This window comes from Adiantum capillus-veneris, chromosome 19, assembly GCF_014529385.1.
Source record: "Adiantum capillus-veneris isolate H3 chromosome 19, ASM1452938v2, whole genome shotgun sequence".
In the NCBI taxonomy this organism is placed as follows: Eukaryota; Viridiplantae; Streptophyta; class Polypodiopsida; order Polypodiales; family Pteridaceae; genus Adiantum; species Adiantum capillus-veneris.
The window spans coordinates 84725442-84750999 of NC_140949.1; the positions used below are offsets into that span (position 1 = coordinate 84725442).

Here is a 25558-nt window from a genome sequence, read left to right on the forward strand (position 1 = left end):
CAAAAAAACTATTCCAGGAAAAGGTGAAAGAAACTCGAAGTGAAATCAAGAAAACCATTGTGAAATCTGGAGGATCAATTTCGGTAGACAAAATTTTTGAGCCAATTAATGCAGCCTTGGAAGCTTACCAAGCGGGACTTAAAGCAGGCAAAAACATGAAAAACAAATGGAAAAACTATCCTTCTCCAGACATGGAAGCAGCTAAGCTTGAAGCTTATAAAATTTGGTAAGAATTACTCAAGAGATGCTGGAAAAACAAAAACCCAAGCTCGAGAGTACAACAAAACCTAAAGAGCTTGTGGTAGGAACTAATAAAGAAAAATTCGAAGTGGTGGTAGAATCCCACCTTGAAACAAAAGATCCAGAACTTATAATGCCAGACAACGAAGATGCCTTAGACAGAATTCCATTCGTAGAAGAAGACTTGCCAAGACAGTTATGGAAAAAAGTTAGAGAGATTTTTGATGGGAGCCTAACGTTGAAGTCAGCTCCTATAGAGGAAGTTTGGTTAGACAACCTACCTCCTGATATGGACATGGATGTACGATCCTTGTATGGGGATTGCGGCTCTGAAGCTTCAATAATGTCTAAACCATTGACTTTGAAAACACTACCGTTTTACTTGGGAGATAACAAAGATGAATCCATAGTGTGTAAAACCACTCAGGTAAAAAGAGCGGAACAGACCCTAGAAGTAGACAACATCGATTCAATCATGTCTACACCCATTATATGCACTCTTACTTTATGAGAACTATAAAAAATAAGACCATATTTATGGAATGATCTACAGAAAAATCTAAAAAAGGTGGGGATAACGGGGCTAATTGCAAAAAATTTGGGAAAATTAAAACACAAATTGGATAACAAAGAGATTAGATCTGTTCCAATGAACAAAGTCTGAGAATACTATGAAGAGGAAGAAAGAAACACAACCCTTTTAGTGAGATATAATGATATAAAAACCATGGCAATATTGGATAGTGAGGCAGGCATAGCCATAGCCACGAAAGCAGTATGGGAATCATGGAGATAACTAGCCATTAGACAAACTCGAACGAAATTGCAATTAGTTGATGGACACATCAAAAAACCCTTAGGACTGCTTGAAAAAGTGATAGTTAATTCATGTGGGATTGAATATCAACACACTTTTGCCATTGTAGACTCTGGAAAGAAACTCAATTATGAAATTATCTTGAGAAGACCTTTTATGCGACAAGTACAACTCATCTAGGATTGAGGGAACAATTATCTGTACTTGAAGCGGTGGGATCAATAACAAGGGTTAATCTTAAAGATCACACTTTGAGAGATGTCATGAAAACACCCATACAAGACTTTGATTCAGTCTCTTCGACTGAAACTAAATTTCCATCTTGGTTGAACAAAGACACACCTATTTGGATGTGCGTAGCCTCAAAAAACGGGAGCTTAAAAAGAGAGAATGTATCTTAGAAAGGGATTGCACAGACAAAGCCTATGTACGTGAACCCTTACCGGAGCATTTGTTTGAGCCATTTGAGTGGACTCAAATTTTAACAACAATGGATGTATGTGTAAATACATCTATGTATACTCAATTTTGTAATGAGGATGGCTGTGACATAATTCCCATACAAATAATCTCAACCCTTCACATTGAAGACGAAATTCAAGAATCCAAGGACATGATGAAAGCTCAACAAGTCTTTTTTGACCTCTACTATGATGCAACAGATGAGTTAGAAAAGCATTCAGCTACCTCTTCAGATGATTCGGGGTCAGAAAAAGAACATGTGAGAGCTAAACTACTCATGAAAGGAGGGGAGGAAAAGTTTTTTGACTTTCCAAACCAGAAACCAAGAAGACAGAAATGGCATAGAAGAAAAAGAGACACGAGAAACTTGAAAGATAGACCTATGCCATCAGTCTTTAGTAGAACACAGTTTCTGATGCAGATAGATGCACATGATTGTGTCAAGGACAAAATCACTGGTAGATATCCTTTAAACAAAAAATAGGGAATGTCAAAAACATTGAGAAAAATGAGAAAGAAAACTCAAGCAATACCTAAATACCAAGACAAAAATTCAACCATGACACGAGTTGAACGGAGTAAGAAATATGAAGAGTTGAAAAAAGCTCTAAAGGAGATATATACAATTGAAATGGAAACCACTGAGGAGGAAGGTAAAGATATAATGAGCGTTCTATACCATTACAAGAAATATACTCTCTAAGACCAAAAAATCATAGTCGAACAACCTGTCAGGGAACTACGAAAACAGGGTGAGTCCTACGAAGGATCTGAAAATGCAAAAAAAAAAGATCTGGCCGAACCAAGAGAAGAGCCTAAACTTGCCTGCATTGCAAATGACATAACGGAAGAAGAAGAACTTTTGTTAAGAATACTGAAAGAATACCGAAATATCTTTGCTTGGTCTTATAAGGATCTCAAGGGTGTTGATCCAAAAATCTATCAACATACCATACCCATGAGAGATGATGCAAAACCAAGTAGATAGAGGCCGTACACATATAATGAAACATTTTCTAGGAAGATCAAAGAAGAGATAGAAAAGCTAAAGGAAGCCGAATTCATTTATGAAATTGAACACACAGATTGGGTGTCTCCAATTGTGATAGTACCCAAGAAAAATGGTACCATCACTTCATCTATCATTTGTACACACCTATTACATGACACATTTCAAGTATGAGCCAAAATGATCGATGATAATTTGAAAAATTGTCAAAAAACGCAAAGAAGTTCCTCCAATGCAAATTTTGAGTATCTGTCACATTTTTTGATCCAAATCAGCTCATATGTCATACACAGGGTCTACATCATGCCTAGAACCAAGTTGCAACAAAAACTGTCCAATTTTGATGGAAAAGTAAATAGTCACGATTATTTACTTTCTTGCCAAAATGGGAAAAAATTGCAACTTTGACCTTATGGGACCAAAGCACATGATGTCCCAAGGCCACTGACCAAATTTGAGCTAATTTGGATCTCAAAATCCCTTCATATCTTTTGTTTCAGAGATGGAAAGTCTAAATCTAGCACCATTTTCACCCTGTGCACTCAAATGAGCCCACACTTCACTCAAAGTATCTGATTGCTATATATTTCAAGCCTATCATGCCAAAAATGCAAAAAGTTGGAAAAATTCATCAGCTGTAAATAATTGCAATTATTTACTTTTGTTGCAATTTTTTGTTTGGGACTTTATGATTTTGATCTTTACATGTATTTATGCATCTATGCATGTTCCAAAATTGATTTGAAGCAAATTGGACTCAATTTGTCAGCAATTCAGATTGAAGGGCATTTTAGAGCATAACCTGCAGAATTTTCTAACTTTGGCACTGACTTCCCCTAACAAGAGCAATGCAAGCTGCGAAGAAGGCCAAGAAGAGGGTGTCCCAAAAAGAGAAGCTGCAAGAGCTGCCACCCTACCAAATGGACCCAAGTTCAACAAAGACGGCCAAGGCAACATACCTGTCATGAGAATAGCTTGAAGAAAACAACACCACAGTTTTCACAGGCAGGTTTAAAACTGAAAAAGGACACCAAGTAGAGTTACAACTGCCACCAAAAGAGATCTATGATGTCGCTGCAAAGCTAGACACAAAAGACGCTAACAGAAGGCTGGGCCTCAGGGATTTCTACGACCAGGAGCCATGTGGCATAGATTTCCAAAAAGCTTATGAGCTGCTGTCTACAATTAAAGAGGATGGATCAACCCAAATCACCGACCAATAAGGGCAGAAAGTAGAAGTGGTGATCACAAAAGAAATTGTGGCCGAGGCACTAAAGTTGCCGACAGAAGGGATGCCAATGAGGGCCCGAGACAGAAAGACAGCGGGCACCTTCACCAAGGAGACTGCTGCGCCAACCATTGCCGACCTCATCCAAAAGCAAGTGGAAGAACTAGCACGTTTGTATCATCATCACTTCCATTTTCTAGCAAAGAGACCACCAAGGTACACAATACCTAATCATGCAGTTGCGACTACATTTGCCCAAGTGTTGAGGTCGACAACCAGGCAACCCATTGATCACGCTCAGTATGTGCTATCAACACTAAAGGGCACCAAGAAAGAAGGTAAAATCACGTATCTGGGTGCACCTGAGGACTTGGCAAGAATGCTATTGGCATGGCAGACAATTTGTCACCTGTCCCAGATCAGAACACATGGATTGTGTCTGCACAACCATCTCCCAAAACCACACGGTCGTCAAAGAGAGTTTACAAGACAGATGAAGAATTTGCTGAAAGCTCCCACGGGGCTCATAGCAGTGAGATCTCAGACAATGAAGAGAGGAGAGCCAGAATAGAAGAGATGAAGAAAAAAGCAGTGGCTGAACACCAAGATGAATCTCAACAGAAGAAGGCGAGGTTTGAAAGAGAGAAACACACCTATGAAAGAAGCTGCCAAGCTGCAGGTGAGGACTCGGCAAGGTGGGTTCCAAGAGATATAAGAGGACCCCAAACTAAGAACCCTGCAAGGAAAGGAGCAGAGGACCCAACAAATTTTCTTGAATGCGCTAAAAGAAGCTCAAGAAGCTGAAAGAAAAGCAAAGGAAGATGTGGTGGAGCAACAGAGACAAGCTGAAGCGGTCCAACAAAGTGAAGCCCAACACAAACAGGGTGAGATGTCTCCTAGATCATCATCACCATATACGGAACAATAAGACCAATCGATGCCAAGCCCTCCACCTTCACCAACCGTTAGATCCACTGAAGGTGAGGAAGCCAAAGAAAAAGAGCCTGAACTAGAGGAAGCAGCAAATTTTGAGCAACCAAGGACAACTGAACAAAGACATGCCAGACCTTCTACCACCACCCAACAAGAAACGGCCAAGGCATCCACGAAGCCTCAAGAAGGCAAAGCAGCCAAGGCAACTGCACAGCCTCAAGGAGAGGTAGAACCACCACCAAAACCACAAGCCACCACAACCCCACCCAAGGAGCCACACATAGAGACCGTTGAAACATCTAAGCAACCTACAAAGCATGAATCATGGGAGACGAATGATGAAGTCATCCTGCAAGTTAATGAATATGCCAAGCAGATGCAGGAGATGACTGAAAAAATGCGAACATCAGCACTTAGCCGCAGTGCTAAAGCTAGAGAGCTGGAGATGGTCATGGATGCTCTACAAGGAGAATTAGATGACAGAATGAATGCCATCTCAGATCTGCAGAGACAAATCCAAGAGCTGAGAGATGAAGCTAAACAACACTTGCTAGCCAAAGAGAAGCAACAAAAAGAAATGGAGGAGCTTGGTGAACTTCTCAACAAGTTAACAGATGCCTGCAAGATCAAAGACCAATAGCTGACAGAGGTAACAAATGAACTCTTAACCACAACTCTGTCAGTACAAAAGATCCAAGTGCAGCCCGACGTAGCAAACGCATCTCTGCAATATTCAGAGCACATGATTAATGATCACACAGCTTTCTTGAGATAGATAAGGGAAACTCCTGCATTTGCCTTGATCAAAGGTATAGACGAAGTCTACAAGGCTTTGGAAAATAAGAATAAGGATCTCGAGCTAGAGCTAAAGCTAGAGCAATCACAGAGAAGAAACCTTGCACTAATGCAGGTACAAAGAGAAGAACAATTTCTCAAGGAGATAGCAGAGTTAAAGAGAGCCAATCAACTGCTGCAAGAGGGACAGCCAGAGACATAAGAAGAAGCTGATACCTCAGAGCAACCATATATTGAAATTCCATCAGTCTCTTTTGTTGAGATGGAAACACAACCGGTAGAAGGGATAGGAGGAGAGGAAGATTTCCAGGTACAACTAATAGATGCTGAGCAAGTGCCCATGGTCCAACTGTCTAAAGCTGAAGAAGATGCATTTAAGGAATAGGTTGCTCAGGAGACAAATGAACAATGGAAAGCAATGATGGATTGAGAGTTGAGAGTTCTCCATTTAGTCAACGTCACTCAACTCCCTCCCAACCAAATCAATGCACAATGGCATCAACAATCATTGCCATATCCATTGATCAAGGTAGAGCTGTTAACAGGTAAAAGAAAGACTATATAAAGATATGCAGGAAGAAGGCGTAGAGGATGTCCACCCCAAGTGGAGAAAGAGCTGACTGAACAAGAATCCACGATATTTGATTTTGTTCACAAGAGCACCTGCAGCTCTTCAGAAAGACCCAACCTTTTGTCCTGTACCAAGAGTAAGGACATGGCAAGCACATGAAGCACTGGCTAAGAAGCAGCCTACATGGCTCAACTATCCAAGATTGTCAGCTCCAGAGTAGGGAACACCAACGGAGGAATACATGGTGAAAACCCTAACGGGCGCCATGACATTCTTCAAAAGCCTCCCTATTCTCTCATGTGCCATGCTCTACAAAATTTGCCACATGCTGCTCACATGCATTGAAGCTTTTCACAAGCCAGAGTAAGTAGGAGCACTGTGGATGTCATGCCTCAAGGGCAATAAGGGTCTTTGCTACGACCTAAGTGGCCAGCCTTCTGAAGAAGTTCTTTATGGCTTCTACGCTCGATGCATGTTCTTGCCATCTAGCAATATGTTGGCGTTTGAGGAAGCATTTTACACAGGGTTCTTCACTTGGCGAACGAAGATATTTGGGCTAGTGATAAGAAACTTAACCTCCAGATTGGTTGGCTACTCGGCCATTGATCTCAAAAATAGGGTCACCATGCAGTTCTTACAGGTTCCAGACAAATAAAAGAAAGATCAGATATGAGAAAGCCTTACATGCACTGAAAGACCGCCTCGCCAGCCGTTAACCCGAAGATTACTTCAGCCCATAAAGCTATGTGAAGGGACGACACATGCGAGGAGGGGGGGAATGTTAGTAACAAGCTAACTCGGATACCATTTTTCGGAGCTCTCATTGTAAAAACATTTATTATTTTGATGAATCGGGAATATTGTAACTCCTACTTTCCTGATAAACTTTGTAATTGATGAGCCGGGGCTACTTCCTCCCCGGTTGTCACATTGCAGTTGTGTCTGTTGCGTTGCAACCACAGGTAAGAGCTCTACGCATTGACGACGTAAGCATTTCACGATATTTTGTAGCTTTTGGCATCGCCGACCCACGGCCTAATTTCATCATAAGTAGGAATTTAAGCTTTAAAATAAAAAACGAAGTATAGGGGGCATCATTGCTAAGCATTTAGATGCATTCTGGGTTGAAAACGACTACGTAAAAAACTCACTGCTGTTAATAATCGTGATTTTTGCACTTGATCTAAAGTGAAATTTGAGACCATAAGCATGTGTGCTTAGGTCTTATAAACATGTCCTAGAAGTTTGTGACGTTTGGATGTCGTTTGATGCTGTAATGGATGTGATTTGTTTGCCAATGAGCGATTAGCTTTTAGTGATTTCCGTCATTTGAGTGTAGCTTGAGTTAGATGCGAGTTGTTAGTTGTTTTCCAACAGGTTGACAACCTCTTGTAGCCTCTATGCACTAGTCAAATTAGCTTCGTCCCATGGATTGACAATTTATTTGTGGTTCTCGCTATGTCTGCAATAAGATAGGAGTGAGGTTAGACACCCGTCCCACATTTGGCACCGCTGCAAGGGATCGAAGAGACCTAAACTAGGGAAAAACATGAGCGTCTTGTGAAGTTATCCTTTAACTTCCTCTAGGATCTCCTAGAGTAGATTTTTTTTAGTAATAAAACCGCATAGCTTAAGATTGTCGTCTTTTGCTGTGTAGAGGTAGCTTGGAAGTAAGTCGTACTTGCTGAGTGCCTTTAAGATTGTAGGATTAGGTTAGGATTTCGGGAATGATTGATGGACAAGACAAGTCTTAAGATCAATGCTCAAGAAACCATAAAAAACAAGAAAACGAGTGTTTGTGGACACTTTCCACAATCCCATTGTAGTAAAACCTAGGAGTAGAGTAAGTAGAATGCAAGGTGGATTTTAGAACATTTATTTCTCCAAAAGAATCAATTGTGAGTTGTTATGTGAAGCTGCACAATTTTAGGTCTACGACTAGAAATAGCACCAGAAGACTGTCAACCACTCAATCCGATTGGAGAGTATGATTTAAAAGTTGTATGAACCAGTGGGTAAGCTCAAGCACACATTGAGGTAAAAATTTCAAGAGTTTGCAAAAACTTAGATTATTTACTTTTTTTTTGATATTTTAGGCCAAATTAAGTTTTGACATGACTCAGAGGCTTAAAATAGCTCCTGAAAAGACTGTCCAGTGAAAAAGTTCAAAAAAGTGTTCATTTTAGGCTTAAAGTAAATAATTGCGATTATTTACTTTTAGCTCCAAACTGACCAAGGTTGATACGAGAGACTCAATGCATGTGTACAAATATCTTTTGTAAAGGCCCATAGAATTTGGATCACCAAACTGACCAAAAACTGGGAAAAAACTAAATTTTGTACTGACTTTCTAGAACTTAAGTGTAAATTGAGAAAAATTTATTCAAACTCAATGAAAATTGACTTATAAGCTTATATTGATGTGATAGGCAAGTGTACATGCTCAGTTGACCAAAAAGACGCAAAAATTTACCAAAAGTAAATAATCATGATTATTTACTTTTGTCCCATTTTTTAACTTTTTTGACCAAACCAGCATACCACTGGTTTTACCATGTTGTATTAAGCTTGCAAATCAAATTTGGTAAGATTTGGATCATTAAATTGAAAATTGTGATCAAAATTGAAAAGTTAGTCTGTAGATACAAAACTAATGACCATTTGAACAAAAAACTATCCAAACTTGATGAAACTTGGCTAGGGACCTCAAGTTAAGCTGCTTAACATATCTGTGTGAAGATTGTTGCAAAAAAGTGCACAAAAATAGCAGGAGTAAATAATCGCGATTATTTACATCTGCTACAAAAATTGAGATTCTTGCAGATTTGAGTATACCACAAGGTCAAGCATATCAAGTAGACATATTTTTTGTTTAATCTTGGATGGTCTAACAGGTTGGAACTCTTTGATATGATAAATGGTTACTTGAAAATAAGTTTTTTAAGATCATATGGTTGCTACTTTGAGAATCCAATTTTTGCAAGGATACTTTAATTCAAATGAAAGGTGGAATTACTTAATACATTTATTTTAAGTATTAATTAGGACAATCGCGAGTCTAATAATTTTTATGTTTGACATGGATAACAACTGATAGGTTCTTTGACACCTGTTATACGTAGCCAAGTCTAACAGATCAGTTGACTTGTCTATATGGTTGCAGGTGAGAATTCTTTCTTGGCTTAAAAAGGTCTAGCATATTGTAGTCTGACTCTAAAGATCTCAACAAATTCAACCAGGATGACCTTGACACCTCTATTCTTTTGTATAGGATCATTGAAATGATGCCTCAGGCTTATTATGTTGTACAAAAATGAATCTAAGACTGAATCATTTCTGTACAAATCATTGTTTAGTTATATGAACTTTATGTACTTGTGTATATGCATTTAGTATAATAATACTACAACACACACACATGCGTACACAGGTGTGCACACACACACACACACACACACAAATTCAAGTCCATGATCTCCAATGAGATTTCCACACAAACTCACACTCTCTACTTAAAGTGTTTCCAAATCTACCATTTTGTCAGTCCTTAGGCTCACACGCGCGCGCGCGCACACACACACTTTTTTTGTAAATCTTGATTTAATTTACAAGCGGGAAACCTCAAAGTGAGGAAAATCCACAATAAAGAAATACAAAAGATGGAGCATTGCAATGCTCCGAAAGCTAGAAACAATCAAAGAAAATCCTATAGGCTTCAAGAGAGATGTGTCCCACATCATAAGAATAGTACAGTGCTTGTCCAAGGAAAGATTGAAGTAAGGGAATTTGGAAAGGGTCAATTTCCAGTGCATGAAACATCTTAGAGTTACATTGGTGCCATATGGTCCACATAACCCAAAATTCAACGTAGCTAAAGAAGACCTCAAATGGAGACTATGGCGGTTGTAGGACTTCAAAAATCCTATAGGCTTCAAGAGAGATGTTTCCCACATCATAAGCATAGTCTAGTGCTTGTCCAAGTGAAATCTTGAAGTAAGGGAATGGTTCAATTTCCAATGCATGAAACATCTTAGAATTACATTGGTGCCATATGGTCCACATAACCCAAATTAGATCTAGCTAAAGAAGACCTCAAACGAAAACTGTGGCGGTTGGAGGACTCCAAAAATTCAGAACTGTCTGTGAAAGATTCCAGATGGGGAACAAAGACACAGAGCAGAGGACATGTTTTTTATGAATCATTGAGAGTAGAAGAAATCCCAAAGCAAATGCATAACAGACTCGTCAGCCCCATGACATCGGACACAACAAGAGGAGGCAATCCATACATGCACCAAAGTACCAACTAGTAGAGCACCTACCATGCATTTCCATAAGAAAATGCATTCCTTGAGTGGTAGGTTATTCTTGAAAATGCAAGATAGCATTCTTTGCCATCACAATTGAGACTTAGAGAGTAACCACATTTGATTTCCATGAGACCCAATCCATGCATTAGGATGCAGCAAAGCATAAAATGGCCCAACCGATATGTAATCTAACCTAGTATGGGCAAAATGCCAATAAAAAATCCGAGAGTTCGTAAATAATGGAGAATGTTAGCAGCAAGCTAACTTGGATACCATTTTTCGGAGCTCTCATTTTAAAAACATTTATTATTTTGATGAATCGGGAATATTGTAACTCCTACTTTCTGGATAAACCTTGTAATTGATGAGCCGGGGCTACAAGCTTCCATATTGTATCAACCTGTCTTTACCTATCTCTAGTTAGAGCTCCCAGATTATTAGTTTTGACCACCAAAAACCTTGGCTAAGGTATAAAAGCCAATTTTTGTAAGTTATTATTAAGTTTTGAATAATGGAATACACATCATGAGCTAACGACGCTCACTTCTCTCCTTCTCGCGCTTCCTGCTCTCTCTCCTATTGTCACATTGCAGTCACGTCTGATCGTTGCAACCACACGTAAGAGCTCTACACATTGACGTAAGCATTTTATAGTATTTTGTAGCTTTTGGCGTCGTCGAACCGCGGCCTAATTTCATTATAAGTAGGAATTTACACTTCAAAATAAAAAAATTAGCATATGCGGGGTAATGGGGGGGCATCATTGCTAAGCATTTAGATGCATTTTGGGTCGAAAATAACTAGGTCAAAAATCCACTGCTGTTAATAATCGTGATTTTTGCACTTGACCTAAAGTGGAAATTGAGACCATAAACATGTCTGCTTAGGTCTTATAAACATGTCCTAAAAGTTTCGTTACGTTTGAATGTCATTTGATGTTGTAACGGATGTGATTTGTTTGCCGATGAGCGATTGGCTTTTGGTGATTCCGGTCATTTGAGTGTAGCTTGAGTTAGATGCGAGTTGTTTGTTGTTTTTCAAGAGATTGACAACCTCTTGTAGCCTCTATGCACTAGTCGAGTCACCTTCGTCCCATAGATTGACAATTTAATCGTGGTTCTCGCTATGTTTGCAATAAGATAGGAATGAGGTTAGACTCCCGTCCCACATTTGGCACCGCTGTCGGGGATCGAAGAGACCTAAACTAAGAAAAAACATGAGTGTTTTGTGAAGTTATCCTTTAACTTCCTCTAAGATCTCCTAGAGGAGAAACTTTCTTTTAAAACCGCATAGCTTAAGATTGTCATCTTTTGCTATGTAGAGGTAGGGTTGGAAGTAATTGTACTTGCTAAGTTCCTTTAGGATTGTAGAATTAGAGTAGGATTTTGAGAATGATTGATGGACGAAACAAGTCTTAAGATCAAGGCTCAAAAAACCATAAAAAGCAAGAAAATGAGTATTTGTGTACACTTTCCAAAACCCCATTGTAGTAGAACCTAAGAGTAGGGTAAGTAGAATCCGAGGTGGATTTTAGAATAATGCTCTCTATGAAAGAATCAAATGTGAGTGGTTATTTGAAGTTGCAAAATTTCAGGTCTACGGCCAGAAATAGCACGAAAAGACTACCAACCACTTAATCTGACTGGAGAGTATGCTTTAAAAGTTGTATAAACTAGTGGGTAAGCTCAAGGAAACATTGAGGTAAAAATTTCAAGAGTTTGCAAAAACTCAAATTATTTACTTTTTCTTGACATTTTAGGCCAAATTAAGTTTTGACATGACTCAGAGGCTTAAAAAAGCTCATGAAAAGACTGTCCAGTGAAAAAGTTCAAAAAAGTGTTCATTTGGGCCTAAAGTAAATAATCACGATTATTTACTTTCGGCTCAAAACTGACCAAGGTTGATACTAGTGACTCTATGCATGTGTATAAATAACTTTTGTAAAGGCACATAGAATTTGGATCACCAAATTGACCAAAAACTGGGTAAAAACTTTCTGTACTGACTTTCGGAAACTTGAGTGTAAATTGGGGAAAATTTTGTTCGAACTCAATGAAACTTGATTCATAGGCTTATATTGATGTGATAGACATGTGTACATGCTCAGTTGACCAAAAAGATGTAAAATTTTACCAAAAGTAAATAATTGTGATTATTTACATCTGTCCCATTTTTCAACTTTTTTGACCAAGTTAGCATACTACTAGCTTTACCATGTTATAATAAGCCCACAAATCAAATTTGGTAAGATTTGGATCATTGAATCGAAAATTGTGACCAAATTTGCAAAGACAGTCTACGAACACAAAACTAATGACTATTTGAACAAAAATTGTCCAAACTTCATGAAACTTGGCTAGAGACCTTAAGTTGAGATGCTTAACAGATCTGTGTCACGATTGGGACAGAAACTTGCAAAAAACATAGTAGGAGTAAATAATCGCGATTATTTACATCTGCTTCAAAAATTGTGCACATTTGAGTATACCACCAGGTCAAGCACATCAAGTAAACCATACAAATCAATTTTGGTGAAATTTGAATCACAAAGGTGAGACTTAAGCCAGATTCTTGAAAATTGAGTCTGTGGACATGAAACAGTTACTAAACTTGAACAGATTTTGTCCAAACTTGGTGAAACTTGTCCAGGGACCTTAACAGGTAGTTTACTTGGCAAATCAAGTCAAAAAGTGCAAAAAACTCAGAAAAGTAAATAGTCGTGATTATTTACTATTGCTACACAGAGACACCATTATTGACTTTTGAACTTGTATAGTGTTAGGCCAACATAATACAAGGCCACCGGGCAATTTTGGGTTCAATCGGATCCAAATTGGTACGTGTTCACTCAGTTCTAGGTTGCAGAGTAGTTCTTTGGCTTTTTGCAAAAGTGATATCTAAAAGTCTCAACTGCTACCTCACTTAGCTGTATTTGGAGTGATACACATAGACCAGTCACAATAGTTAGCAAGAATTATACAGTCTTTGTGAAAGAATAGCTAACTTGATTAAAATTGATACAAGAATCAAGTTGCAGACAAGGAATCGGCAGCTCGACGGAAGTCACACTCAAATCAAGTGGAAGAAGTTGACAACAAGTCAATCCGACGGTAAATCCTTGCAACATTAGGGTATAGATAGAGTTGGGAAACCACAAAATGGCATTGACATCCTGATTTGTTTTTGCCTTCTTGACCTCTTCTTTTTGGGTTAGGTTTAGGAGCTTCACCGCGATAGTTGTCGGGTCCAAAAGCACACCAATATCCAATTTGTGCAAGGTGTGATTCGATAGTTGGCCTACTTAATGCATTTGGTTGCTTCACCTTTTTCCAATGTATATTGAAATGTGTCGGCGCATCCTCCTTTGCACATTCCCCAATGAGAAAGTCGTCGATTCAGCTCCAAGGAACATAAGCTACTTGAAGGGCACTATACTTTGAATGGGAATCATGCAAGATATCCCAATGCAAATTGCAAGCATCAAAAGGACCTTTCATGGGATTTTGAACATGGATACGACGAGCAAGCACTTGATTACATGCCATTTCGGAAGGGGGTGAGGATAAAAGCCAAGATCGTTGCGACGATGATACAAATGCTTATACAATTTTTATCAGCTTTCTGTTTCTGTCCAGCAAATTGTTGAAGGTGATAGAAAAGGAAGGGGAATGGCTATGGGCAATACTCAATTTTTCACCCCGTGCCAGAGGCCTAGCTAGTGGTCAATTTTCTGAGAGTCCATTCTTTGCTACAATAAAAAATCGCTAGCATTGGCAGAACAAGGCCAATAGCTCAAGTCTTGCTACATTGCATTGCTCAGGATGGCGGCGTCGATCTTGCCGCATCTCTGCCCAGATACATCAAGAGCGAGGCGTTGTGAGCAGTGAATACCTCGAACACTGCTTGGAGGCTGGAGGTGCCCTTGATTTAGCCTCCTCTGCATTGGCCCTATGTGGGATGGTCGAATTAGCCGCAACATCAATCAACAAATGCCGCACAGGCAGCCAGCTGAAAAGGAGGGGTTATCAAGGGAATCGTGGAGGTTATTGTCATGCTGTGGGGGGAGAGGCAGCGGCGAGCTAAAGAATTGCGAAATAAAGCAGAGCCGCATCTGCGTGGATGTATCAATGTGTATGATGGCGGATGCCGTAGTCCTTGTCGAATGGGAAATGGGTGCCTTTTCTTGTATTCAGAAAATGCAGCAATCACTTGTATGCAGAGGATGAAGTGGTGAGCCATCTACTTTGTAATGCGAAACATTTCTGAAGAGAGGCATGGTAGGCATTGCTGCTTTTGGAGCATGATGATACACTAAATCGGCGAAACACTGCTCAATAGGGGGTGATGGGAGGATTTTGACGGGCCTTTTCCTGTATTCAGAAAATGCAGCAACGAGCCTGCATGCTAACTGAGGAGACAGGGGGCGGGGTTTCAGTGAAGGGCCCGCAGGGTGTGTGTGTGTGTGTGTGTGTGTGTGTGTGAGGAGAGAGAGAGAGAGAAGAGAGAGAGAGAGAGAGAGAGAGAGAGAGAAGAGAGAAGAGAGAGAGAGAGAGAGAGAGGAGAGAGAGAAGAGAGAGAGAGAGAGAGAGAGAGAAGGGTGGGGCAGGTGAGATCGCAATCTCCAAAGACGTGGGGGGCTGCCGCTGTGCGAGAGGTTTATGGCGAGCGTGAAAGGCGAGGGTTGGAAAAGGCGCGCGGGCCACGTAGGAAGGGAGAAAGGGTCGGGGGCGGCCACGTAGGAGGTCTGAAGCCACGTAGGGCATGAGAGCTCGGGTTTTATCCTCAGCCTCACCTTGGTCACCCATGCTTACAGAGTCCAATTTCCAACAGAGACAGACGGGCAGGGCTCAACTCCCAACAAAGATAATCATAAATTTATAAACCATCTGGCATCCACCCTTCCAACTTCAATATTTTACCTTCTTAAATAGGGCACCCACATCCTCAGTAGACAGGGTAAGGGGGCCAAATGACCCCCTCTTCTATCTAAGACAGACAAGGGCTTCTATGCTATATATGATGGAGCTTAAAATTTTCAAAGCCAAATGTGTCGTGTGTATTGTCTCAGTGAGAGAGATAGAGAGAGAGGGTGCATGCACCGACGATTGCACAGCACAGGTGCGTGTCTATAGAGAGAGAGAGAGAGAGAGAGAGAGAGAGAGAGAGAGAGAGAGAGAGAGAGAGAGATAATGTGTATATATATATACATACATACATACATACATATATATATATATATATATATGAGCGTGTAATGGAATTGGACTATGAACATTGAGAATAGCGGAATTTAGAGAAATGTAGTGAGTATTTTTATGAGAATATTTTGAGAAAATAGAGAGAGAACTTGATTAGAGGTAGCAACATAACCATTATACTTAATTAGCTTGGCATGAACAATACTTTGCAAGAGAGAGAATTAGTGAACTTGACAATTCATGGGTCTGAGGCTCAATCGGTCTCCTACCAGAATCGGATGTACCAGCATTAAATGAAGAATTTTGTCTTCGTCTATTTGGTTTTTGTCTATTGTCTAGTGTCTTTTATCTTCTGTCTATTTTGGTCAAGTGTCAATATATGGTTCTGATCTAAGAACGGATATCAAATTTAATCTCTCTCTCTCTCTTTATTTCCCGAGTTGTCCTTCGTCGGACAACTACCATATATTGAACTTGCCTTCGTTCTCAACTGCTTATAATTTTGTCTCTAAACATCCTTCAATTTGGCTCGATTGTTTTGGATACTCGGACGATAAAAGGACTCTCTCTCTCTCTCTCTCTCTCTCTCTCTCTCTCTCTCTCGTCCCTAGCTTGTAGGCTCTCCCCCCCTCTTTGTAGGGCCCATGTTAGAATGACCGTGGACTCTCTCTCTCTCTTGCGCATCCCTAGCTTGTATAAGGCTCGCCCCCCCTCTTTGTAGGGCCCAGGTTTTTGGCCACTTCAAGCACAGGGTCAGTTTACCATGAACCTTAGCTATCAAGCATGTCAAGCACCATAATTATTAACACCTAAAACATGAGCCTAGCTTAACCTAAGGTCCTAGGTCTAAGGACTTTTAACACTTACCTTTGGAGGTCTTTAATGAAGCTAACCCTAAGGTATTTCAAGCTCCATTAGCTAGCATTGCTCTTTGATAGACCATCTCCCATTTGGACCCATTGACTTTGGTCTCGTGCTGAGATAGATCCATAAGCACATATCTAGATTCTAACTCTTGTTCCCATTTCTTCTCCCACATTAAATGATCAGTTCAATATGAGAAATCATTTGGGTTAGTTAGATATTAGATTTTATGACATTACCTCTCTCTTGAAATCATAGTCGTCCTCGACTATGAGGTAGAGAAGATAGAGTCTTAGTCATTAGTCGGAGTTTATTAGCGGGTAGAGGATCCTTTTTTACCCTATGACATCATTCCAGAATGGATGATCAATCCATTTGGTGCTTGGGAGACTTAGCTACCGCAAGCATATTTGCTCTTGAGCCCATATCATATTTCCAAAGTAGAGTGACATATTCTACTTGGTGTTTGAGAGAAGTCGTCATCACAAACAAGATTCTAAGCATGCATACTATTTAAATCTGTGCACAATAAAAAGAGAACTAGTCTTATAAGACAAAAACATTTTTTTTTAATAAAAGTATTTACATTTTCTTACTCTAATGTAGCATTGTAAGCATTGACAAAGTTCATACTATCCTTAACCTATGTTCCTTGCATCCATCTAGCATCTTCAAAAGGATAATTTTTGAACTCAATAAGATACCGTCGGATAATCTTACCATGTCTTAGTACCTTGTCTTCATGTCGAAGAATCGATTCATGCTGAAGCACCTCTTCTTGATCTTCGATCTTGGGCAGGTCCTCAATGATTGGTTCTTGTGGTGTCTCTCCTTTGTAAGGCTTAAGTAGGCTCAAATGCAAAGCATTGTGAATGAGCCACAATGGTTGGGAAACTTGAGTTGATAGGCCATCTCATTGATTGGTTTTAGGATTTGAAAAGGACCATAGTATCTTTTTGCTAGTTTAGCATAATACTTTTGGTGGTCCGTAGGATTTTTGCCCGTAGTTTGCCTCAATCGAGCCTTGGGAAATCTGAGTAGGAACCAATCATTTTCCTTGAACGCTAAGGTCCTTTTGTGCTTGTTAGCAACAATCTTTTGCCGTTTTGCGAGATGGATATAGCCTCCTTAATCTTTTGGAAAGATTATTGTAGGTCTTGGCTATATTCATCAGTAATGAAGATCTTCCCATGTCCCTTAAGTAGCAAGGGACTTTTAAGTCTTACTTCAATGATTTCGAAAGTTGTCTTCCCTGTTGTAGTATGGACACTGTTATTGTAAGCATACTCTACAAGAGGTAGGTACTTTTCCCATTGTGAACGTAGATCTACTTCGGTATCATAGGTCTTAAGTAGATCTAGAATCGTAAGGTTGACTATTTTACTTTGGCCATCCATTTATGGGTGATAGGCCGAAGAGGAATTGATCCTAGTACTAGATTCTCAAAGAGACCCTTCTAGAAATTACTGGCCATTCGAGGATCTCTATCAGATACTATTGATATTGGCAAGCCATGGTGTTTAAAAATTTGGGATATGAAGAGGGTTTCCGTTTAGTGTGCCTCTTTAAAATCGGGGTTAGTAGCATACATCTATCATAGAAGATAGATAATTGTGAGTTTCTATGGACACCGCATTGGCTCTTGGTCGTCTCTTGATAGTGCATCGGCTACTTGATTGTGCTTGCCAGCAATGTGAGCAATATGAAAATTGAATTGTGAAAGAAAATTTTCCTGCCTCATTTTTTTGTCAGAGAGCTTGGTTTGCGTCATGAAGTACTTAAGACTTTGGTGATCTGTGCGTAGGATGAATGGAGTCCCCAAAAGATAGTGCTTCCATGTGTCGAGGGCATGTAAGACAGCTATTAGCTCCTTCTTGTAGATGCCCAATACTCGCTCGTCGGAATTGAGTCTTTGACTCTCATATGCTATGGCATGCCCTTCTTGAAGCAAAACTGCTCCAAGGCAATCTCCACAAGCATCACATTGGACCTCAAAAGGTTTCGAGAGATCTGGTAGTGTAAGCACGGGTTGAGAGGTAAGCTTTTCTTTAAGCTTGTCAAAAGTATTTTGCTCCTTAGCAGTCCATATGTACTTAACATTTTTCTTTGTCAAGTCATGTAATGGTCCTGCTATTTGGGAGAATTTAGCTCTAAAGCGTCTATAGTATACACATATACCAATAAATCTTCGTAGCTCATGTAGATTCCTTTGATTAGGCCATCTTTTTATTACCTCAAGCTTGGCTGGATCCATACAGATACCAGCTTGAGAGATAATATGACCTTAGTATTGAATTTCTTGGAGGTAAATTCACTCTTCTTTTGGTTAATGAAAATTTTATTCTCCCTCATAGCTTGAAAAACTACCTAGAGGTGTTGCTTTTGCTCCTCCAAATATTTGGAGTAGATGATAATGTGATGGAAGAACACTCCAGTGAACTTGCGGTAAAGATTTTCTCCACTAAACGATTGGATGTGGCTGGAGCATCTATCAAACCAAAAGGCATGACAAGATATTCATAAAGACCAAACGTTGTACAGAATGCGGTCTTTACGATATCTTCATTCACTATCCTTATTTGATGATAGCCACTTTTAAGGTCAATCTAGGTCGAACCTTGTAGCTTATCAAACAAATCTTCTACCCACGGTATGGGAAATCTGTTTTTGATAGTGATATGATTTAGTGCTCGATAGTCCACACACATGTGGTATGTGCCATCTTTCTTTTTCACTTAAAGTACTGGTGAAAAAAAGGGAGAGGAGCTAGGCCTCACCATCCCCTTGTCGACCAGGTCGTGCACTTGCCTCATAATCTCTTCTTGTTAAGCTTGAGAAACTCTATAAGGAGGTTTATTAGGTGGTGAGCTCCCAGGTAGAAGCTCTATCTTATGGTCATCATCCCCACGTTTTGGAGGTAACTCCGTAGGGATGTCATCGATAAATACATCTTGGAATCTATTTAGAAAATCAGACAAGTCTAATTCTTCTTGATTCCTACCACTTTGTTTTGTTGAAACATTAGCATCATTTAAAGACTCTCTGACAAAAATCATGTACGAGAAAATCGACCTTTTCATTGACTTATAAAAAGTAGGTGAATTTACAAGTGGTATAGTACGACCAAACTCATTAGCATCTACATACATGATCTTTTCCCTATAGGTGAAGTACCTACAATATGAAGACAAGATTTTAAGAAGTGGCAAGACTACCCAATGATATCTTGTTAAATTTAAGAATTATCATTCTCCTTTCAGGGAACTTCATGTTGGCAGCCATGCCGTTGAACCATGTTGCCCCTAGGATGACATCCTCATGTTGGAGAGGGGAAATAAAAAATTCTTCTTTGTCGATGTAGCTTTGGACATGAAGCCTCAACTTCCCAATCAAGGGAGTAACGGAGGCTTGTTGTCCCTTGAAAGCTCCATTAGCAGTTATAGTATCTCCCATCTTAAAATCTTGTATGCCCAGCTTTGTGGCCAACTCCGTTGATATGAAGTTGTGAGTAGAGCTAGGATAAAAAAAGGACGAAGGAATCATGCCCCCTCACCTTTCCCCAAGCACAGGAAAGGGATGACCCTTTGCAATGAGCATCTCTTTTGGAGCTTCGATCGTGGAAGCTCTAGGAGTTTCATTGATGACATTTCTTTGGGGCATGAACGATAGCCATGTCCTTGCTCCCCACAATTAAAGCATTTATGATCTTTGCGAAAAGGCTCTAGCTCTTCAAGAAAGAATTTCTTTTTGCCTTTATGACTCCTTCTCCTTGGTCTTGTTGTTGTTGTTGTTGTTGTCATAAGGTGAGAATGTATGAAAATAAGTGTGTGAGAGGGTGTATACCCCTCAAGCAAGGCCCTAGCTTCTCATGTTCCACCCCTCTTCCTAGCTCATCATGAGATTTGATTGGAATCCCTAAAGCTTGGCCAATCACATGCCTTGTACATTTCAAGCAACATGGGTGGCTTTGGACAAGTGTCCTCCTTACCCCTTTGAGAGAGAGGGCTTGATAATATCTAGATAATTGCTTAATTAAATTAAAATCTCATTGGACCCCTCTTTAGCCTAGCCAATAGGATTCAAGCACTCCATGTGGCTAAGCATAGGGAGAGCCTGACATGTATCCATGTGCCCCTTGAGGAAGGGTGTGTCCTTTGGGTGAGTGGGAGGTTAAGTCAAAGCTTCCCCTAGCTTTGGGGCTTGCCCCCTCCTTTGTAGGGTCTCTTTTTGACTCAAGCCCCTCAAACACCTTACCCCCCATGCATGGGAAGCTTCTCAAGCACCTTACTTATCAAGCATGGAATTAGAATGAGCATGGGGTCCCTCTCTCTCTCTCTCCTCCCCCTAGCTTGTAGGCTCACCCCCCCCTCTTTGTAGGGCCCAGGTTTGACTTGGACTTGGCCACTTCAAGCACAAAGGCTGCTTACCCTGAACCTTAGCTATCGAGCATGTCAAGCACCTTAGTTATTAACACCTAAAAGTCCTAGGTCTAAGGACTTTTAACACTAACCTTTGGATGTCTTTAATGAAGCTAACCCTAAGGTCTTCAAGCTCCAATAGCTAGCATTGCTCTTTGACATACCACCTCCCATTTCGACCCATTGACTTTGGTCCCGTGCTGAGATAGATCCATAAGCACATGTCTATATTCTAACTCTTGTTCCCATTTATTCTCCCACAGTAAATGATTAGTTCAATATGAGAAAATCATTTGGGTTAGTTAGATATTAGATTTTATGACAGAGCGAGCGTGTATATATGTGTGTGTGTGTGTATGTGTGCACAATCTAAAAATACATATATATATATATATATATATGTGTGTGTGTGTGTGTGTGTGTGTATACACACACACACACACACACACACACACACACAGATATATATATATATATATATATATATATATGTGTGTGTGTGTGTGTGTGTGTATGTGTGTGTGTGTGTATACACACACACACACACACACACACACACACACACACACACACACACACACACATATATATATATATATATATATATATATATATATATATATATATGTATGTATTGTGGTGTGTGGTCGTGTAGGTCATGTGTCCGACCACCTAGTGTGGGAGGACACTCAGTTCTTGGCATGTAGTCTCTATTGGCAATATAAGGAGCTGCCCGACTCTCTTGTGGGCAGACTCATTTGGGTTCTATTCTTGTCCACATGTGAGCACACCACATTGGTGGAGACGGCGGGTAGTTAGGGCCGTTTCTTGTTGGGGTTCTTTTGCGCTTCTTTCACCTAGCTATGGTGTTCTTGTTTGATAACGGGTAGAGAGAGAGAGAGAGAGAGAGAGAGAGAGAGAGAGAGAGAGAGAGAGAGAGAGAGAGAGAGAGAGAGAGAGAGAGAGAGAGAGAGAGAGAGAGAGAGAGAGAGCAGCAGCATCCCCCACCCAACGCCTGTCTATGAGCACCACGTAGTTGGTGGTTAAGATACTGCAGGGATGACGATGAGAGCCCCGGCAAGGACAGCGACACCAATGGCCAGCTTCTGCCAATTAGTAACGATGGACTGCATCATTCCAGTGGGGCAGGCGTCGTAGTCAAAGACGACTTTCCTTTTCAGCTCCGAATCTGTCAATGAAGGCCACCCTGACAAGCTTTGTGACCAGGTCTCTGATGCAGTTTTGGATGCTTGTCTGGAACAAGACCCGGAGAGCAAGGTGGCGTGCGAAACTTGCACTAAGACCAACATGGTTATGATTTTTGGTGAAATCACAACCAAAGCTATCATTGATTATGGGAATATAGTGCGGGACACTTGCAGAGAGATTGGATTTATGTCTGAGGATGTGGGCTTGGATGCTGACCACTGCAAGGTGTTCGTTTACATTGAGCAACAGAGTTCGGATATTTCCCAAGGGGTCCATGGTCGCTTCACAAAGAAGCCAGAAGAGATTGGTGCTGGTGATCAAGAGCACAGGGTTGGTTCTGCTACAGATGAGACAGAAGAGTTTAGGCCCCTCAGTCACATGTTGGCAACCAAGCTTGTGGCTAAACCCACTGAGGTAAGAAAGAATGGAACCTGTTCATGGCTTCGCCCTGATGGTAAGACTCAGGTCACTGTGGAGTACAAGAATGAAGGTGGCGCTATGATCCCTCTTCGAGTGCACAGTGTGCATATTTCAACCTAGCATGATGAGACAGTTACAAATGATAAGATTGCTATTGATTTGAAGGAGTTTGTCATTAAGCCAGCTGTAGCATCACTACAGAGGTGCTTCTTGTCAACGAGAGAACTCAAAAAATGCAGATCACAACAATTTTTCTCCCTTCTCACTTTCAGTTAATTGGTTTTTATTGCACAGTTCTAGTTTTCTTTTTCGATTTCTCACTCTTTCTAGCCGAGTTTTTTCCCATTCAATTAAGCATCAAGTCAAGCCCACCAAACCCCTTATAGAGATGGATGTATGTCGCAAAAATATCATTCCCGGGCCTCAGTCCTTCCTCGTCTTGTCCATTACATCGGGATAGCGACCTGATGTTTGCATAAGCGAGATGTTCGAGTTCCATGCCTTGATGATGATCGGCATGATGACGAGTCTAGCCCCCAAGCTCAGTCCCTTAGCCCCGAAGCCGTTGTATGATCACTCCCCTCGGATGAGGCGTTGGAGTTGATGCAGTCCCTTCAGTCATGTCGAGTCCCTTCTCAGTCCAATCTTGTAAAAATATGTCCATCTTTTTCTCCCTAAGGGGGGAGGTGTGGTGTGTGGTCGTGTAGGTCATGTGTCTGACCACCTAGTGTGGGAGGACACTCAGTTCTTGGCATGTAGTCTCTATTGGCAATATAAGGAGCTGCTCGACTCTCTTGTGGGCAGACTCATTTGGGTTCTATTCTTGTCCACATGTGAGCACATCTCTTGACTGTAGCAACATGTTGACTATAGCAACATGTTGACTATAGCAACATGCAAAATGCAGGAAGAGGACATGGACTTCCAATGCCTTTTTTGGGGTTGCCTCAATGAAAAGTTGGCCAAACATGAATTTGAGCCGGCAATTTTTTTTTGTTACATTGGCAAACAAAGCATAGATAAACTAGAATGCAGTGCACCATGTGTTTAATGATGGCACGGGCAATGTGATGGATGGTAGGGATAATTCTTGCCTTTTTTGTTGGAAGCAAAGCATGCATCAATACACACCAAACATATAGTCGCACCCTTGCAAGAAACCCACAAAGAAATGCATATGAGGCCCGGTTAATATGACAATGGTGGCAACTAGATAATTCCATGGACAAAAACCTTGCATACATGGATTCATGGCTAAGATAGTGGGAGGTCCAAATTTCCCATTGACATAGCATTATCACCTTGATTGAAAATAGCACAGAGGGTCCCAACACCTTGCACACAAACCTTGCCAAAAGAAAACATAACATAGGAGTTGGTTGGCATGAAAGGGGTTCAAGAGGCACATATCGCTATATGATGCATGCACTAGTGACCTAGAAAATTAACTTCTTCAAAGCATTAAGGCTATTTTTAGATACAAGGAAAACATTTAGGGAAGGGTACGTCCTTTGTAAAAACTTGCCCAGTGGGTAAGCAATCAAGGTCCTGAAGCTAATGTCACATGAATACTTAACTACGTTGCATTTATACGCTCGTATAACAAAAATTATACGTATAAAACGTCAATATATGCCGTATTTCCGAATAATTACCGAATAGCCGTATAAAACCGTTTTCGATCGAGATATTTTTCGATTGAAAACTATTTCGATAGAAAAGTATTTCGATCGAAAAATTGTATATATATACAATCGTCGCCGTATTCGATTGAAAAGCATTGTGGACTTTTTTGGAGTTTGGAGAGCTTGGAGATTCTGAGAGTTTGACAGATAGCGACAACATCTTCGGTTTACAGCGACTTTCAGGTAAATTTTTTAAATTTTCAGTAAATACTAACTTTTTTTTGTGTTGTGCCAGACTTGTGTGGTGCAGTAGTTTTGGCTCTCACCACAAAGTTGGCTTGTAGGTTGTAGGCCACTTCGTGGTGTGTAGCCATATGGCTCACTCCCGAGGTGTGTAGAATATAGTTTCCTTTCCCGTGGTGTGTAGTTATATAACTCACTCCAGGGAAGGCTTAGGGTAAATTTAGATTCTCACTCGTATGGTGTAGTAGTATATCTCTCACCATAGAGATGAGTTAGGATTAGAGGTTGACTCGTGGAGTGTAGTAGGCATGATGCTACACCTCTCACTTCAGAGTGGCCTATAAAATTTACAATCTTAAAGTAAATCATTATTGATTATTCTACATAGAAGCACAAAGATTAACGTTCGTCATTTTAAGAGTGTAGAGATGCATACTTTATGCCCTCTTCATCTTAATGCGACTTTCGTAATTTTTGTGCTTCTATTTCTGTAGTAACATCATTGTTCATCAGCAGATGACTTGGTGTTACTCTGAACATAGATATATACAACAATTGATTTACATTTGAGATTGTTGAGCTGTTTGCTGATGGTTGTGTTGTGCGTTCCACACATTCCATTAGAAATAGCTTATAAAATTTACAATTTTAGATTAAGTTTTTCTGTCATATGTGTTACATAGAAACACAAGCGTTACCACTCGTTATATTAAGAGTGAAGAGATGCATATTTTCATGCCCTCTTCATCTTAATGTGACATACTGGTTACTCGTGTGTTTCATATTCCAAAAGAACATCATTTTTCATCATTAAATGACTTGGTGTTGTTTTGGACGTAAACACATACGATAGATAACTTACATCTGCAATTGTTAATTTATCCGCTGATAGTTGTGTCGTGAGTTCCACACACTTTATCAGGGATTAGATTGATAAAAACTATCAATCTATTTTACAACAGCATCCAGGACTTGTGTTGAGAATATCTCACACTAGCTGAGCTGTTCACATGTACGATTTTCCAACCCTTTAGATATAATTTCTTTCATCATCTCACACTTCTGCACATAGCAGGGTCCAGTTCTTGTGCTGAGAGCATCTCACTCCTGGCTTGTTTCTCTGTGTGTGTGTGTGTGTGTGTGTGTGTGTCTAATTTAATTTTCATGGTCGATTCGCACAATGTGGTTTGTAATCATAAGATTTTCTCTTTAATTT

General features: G+C 40.2%; 1 pseudogene; it reads left to right on the forward strand.

Annotated features, from left to right (window-relative positions):
• The first annotated feature begins 4146 nt into the window (after nucleotides 1-4146).
• On the forward strand, nucleotides 4147-22750 carry LOC147434388 (S-adenosylmethionine synthase 1-like; annotated as a pseudogene).
• Nucleotides 22751-25558: the final 2808 nt, after the last annotated feature.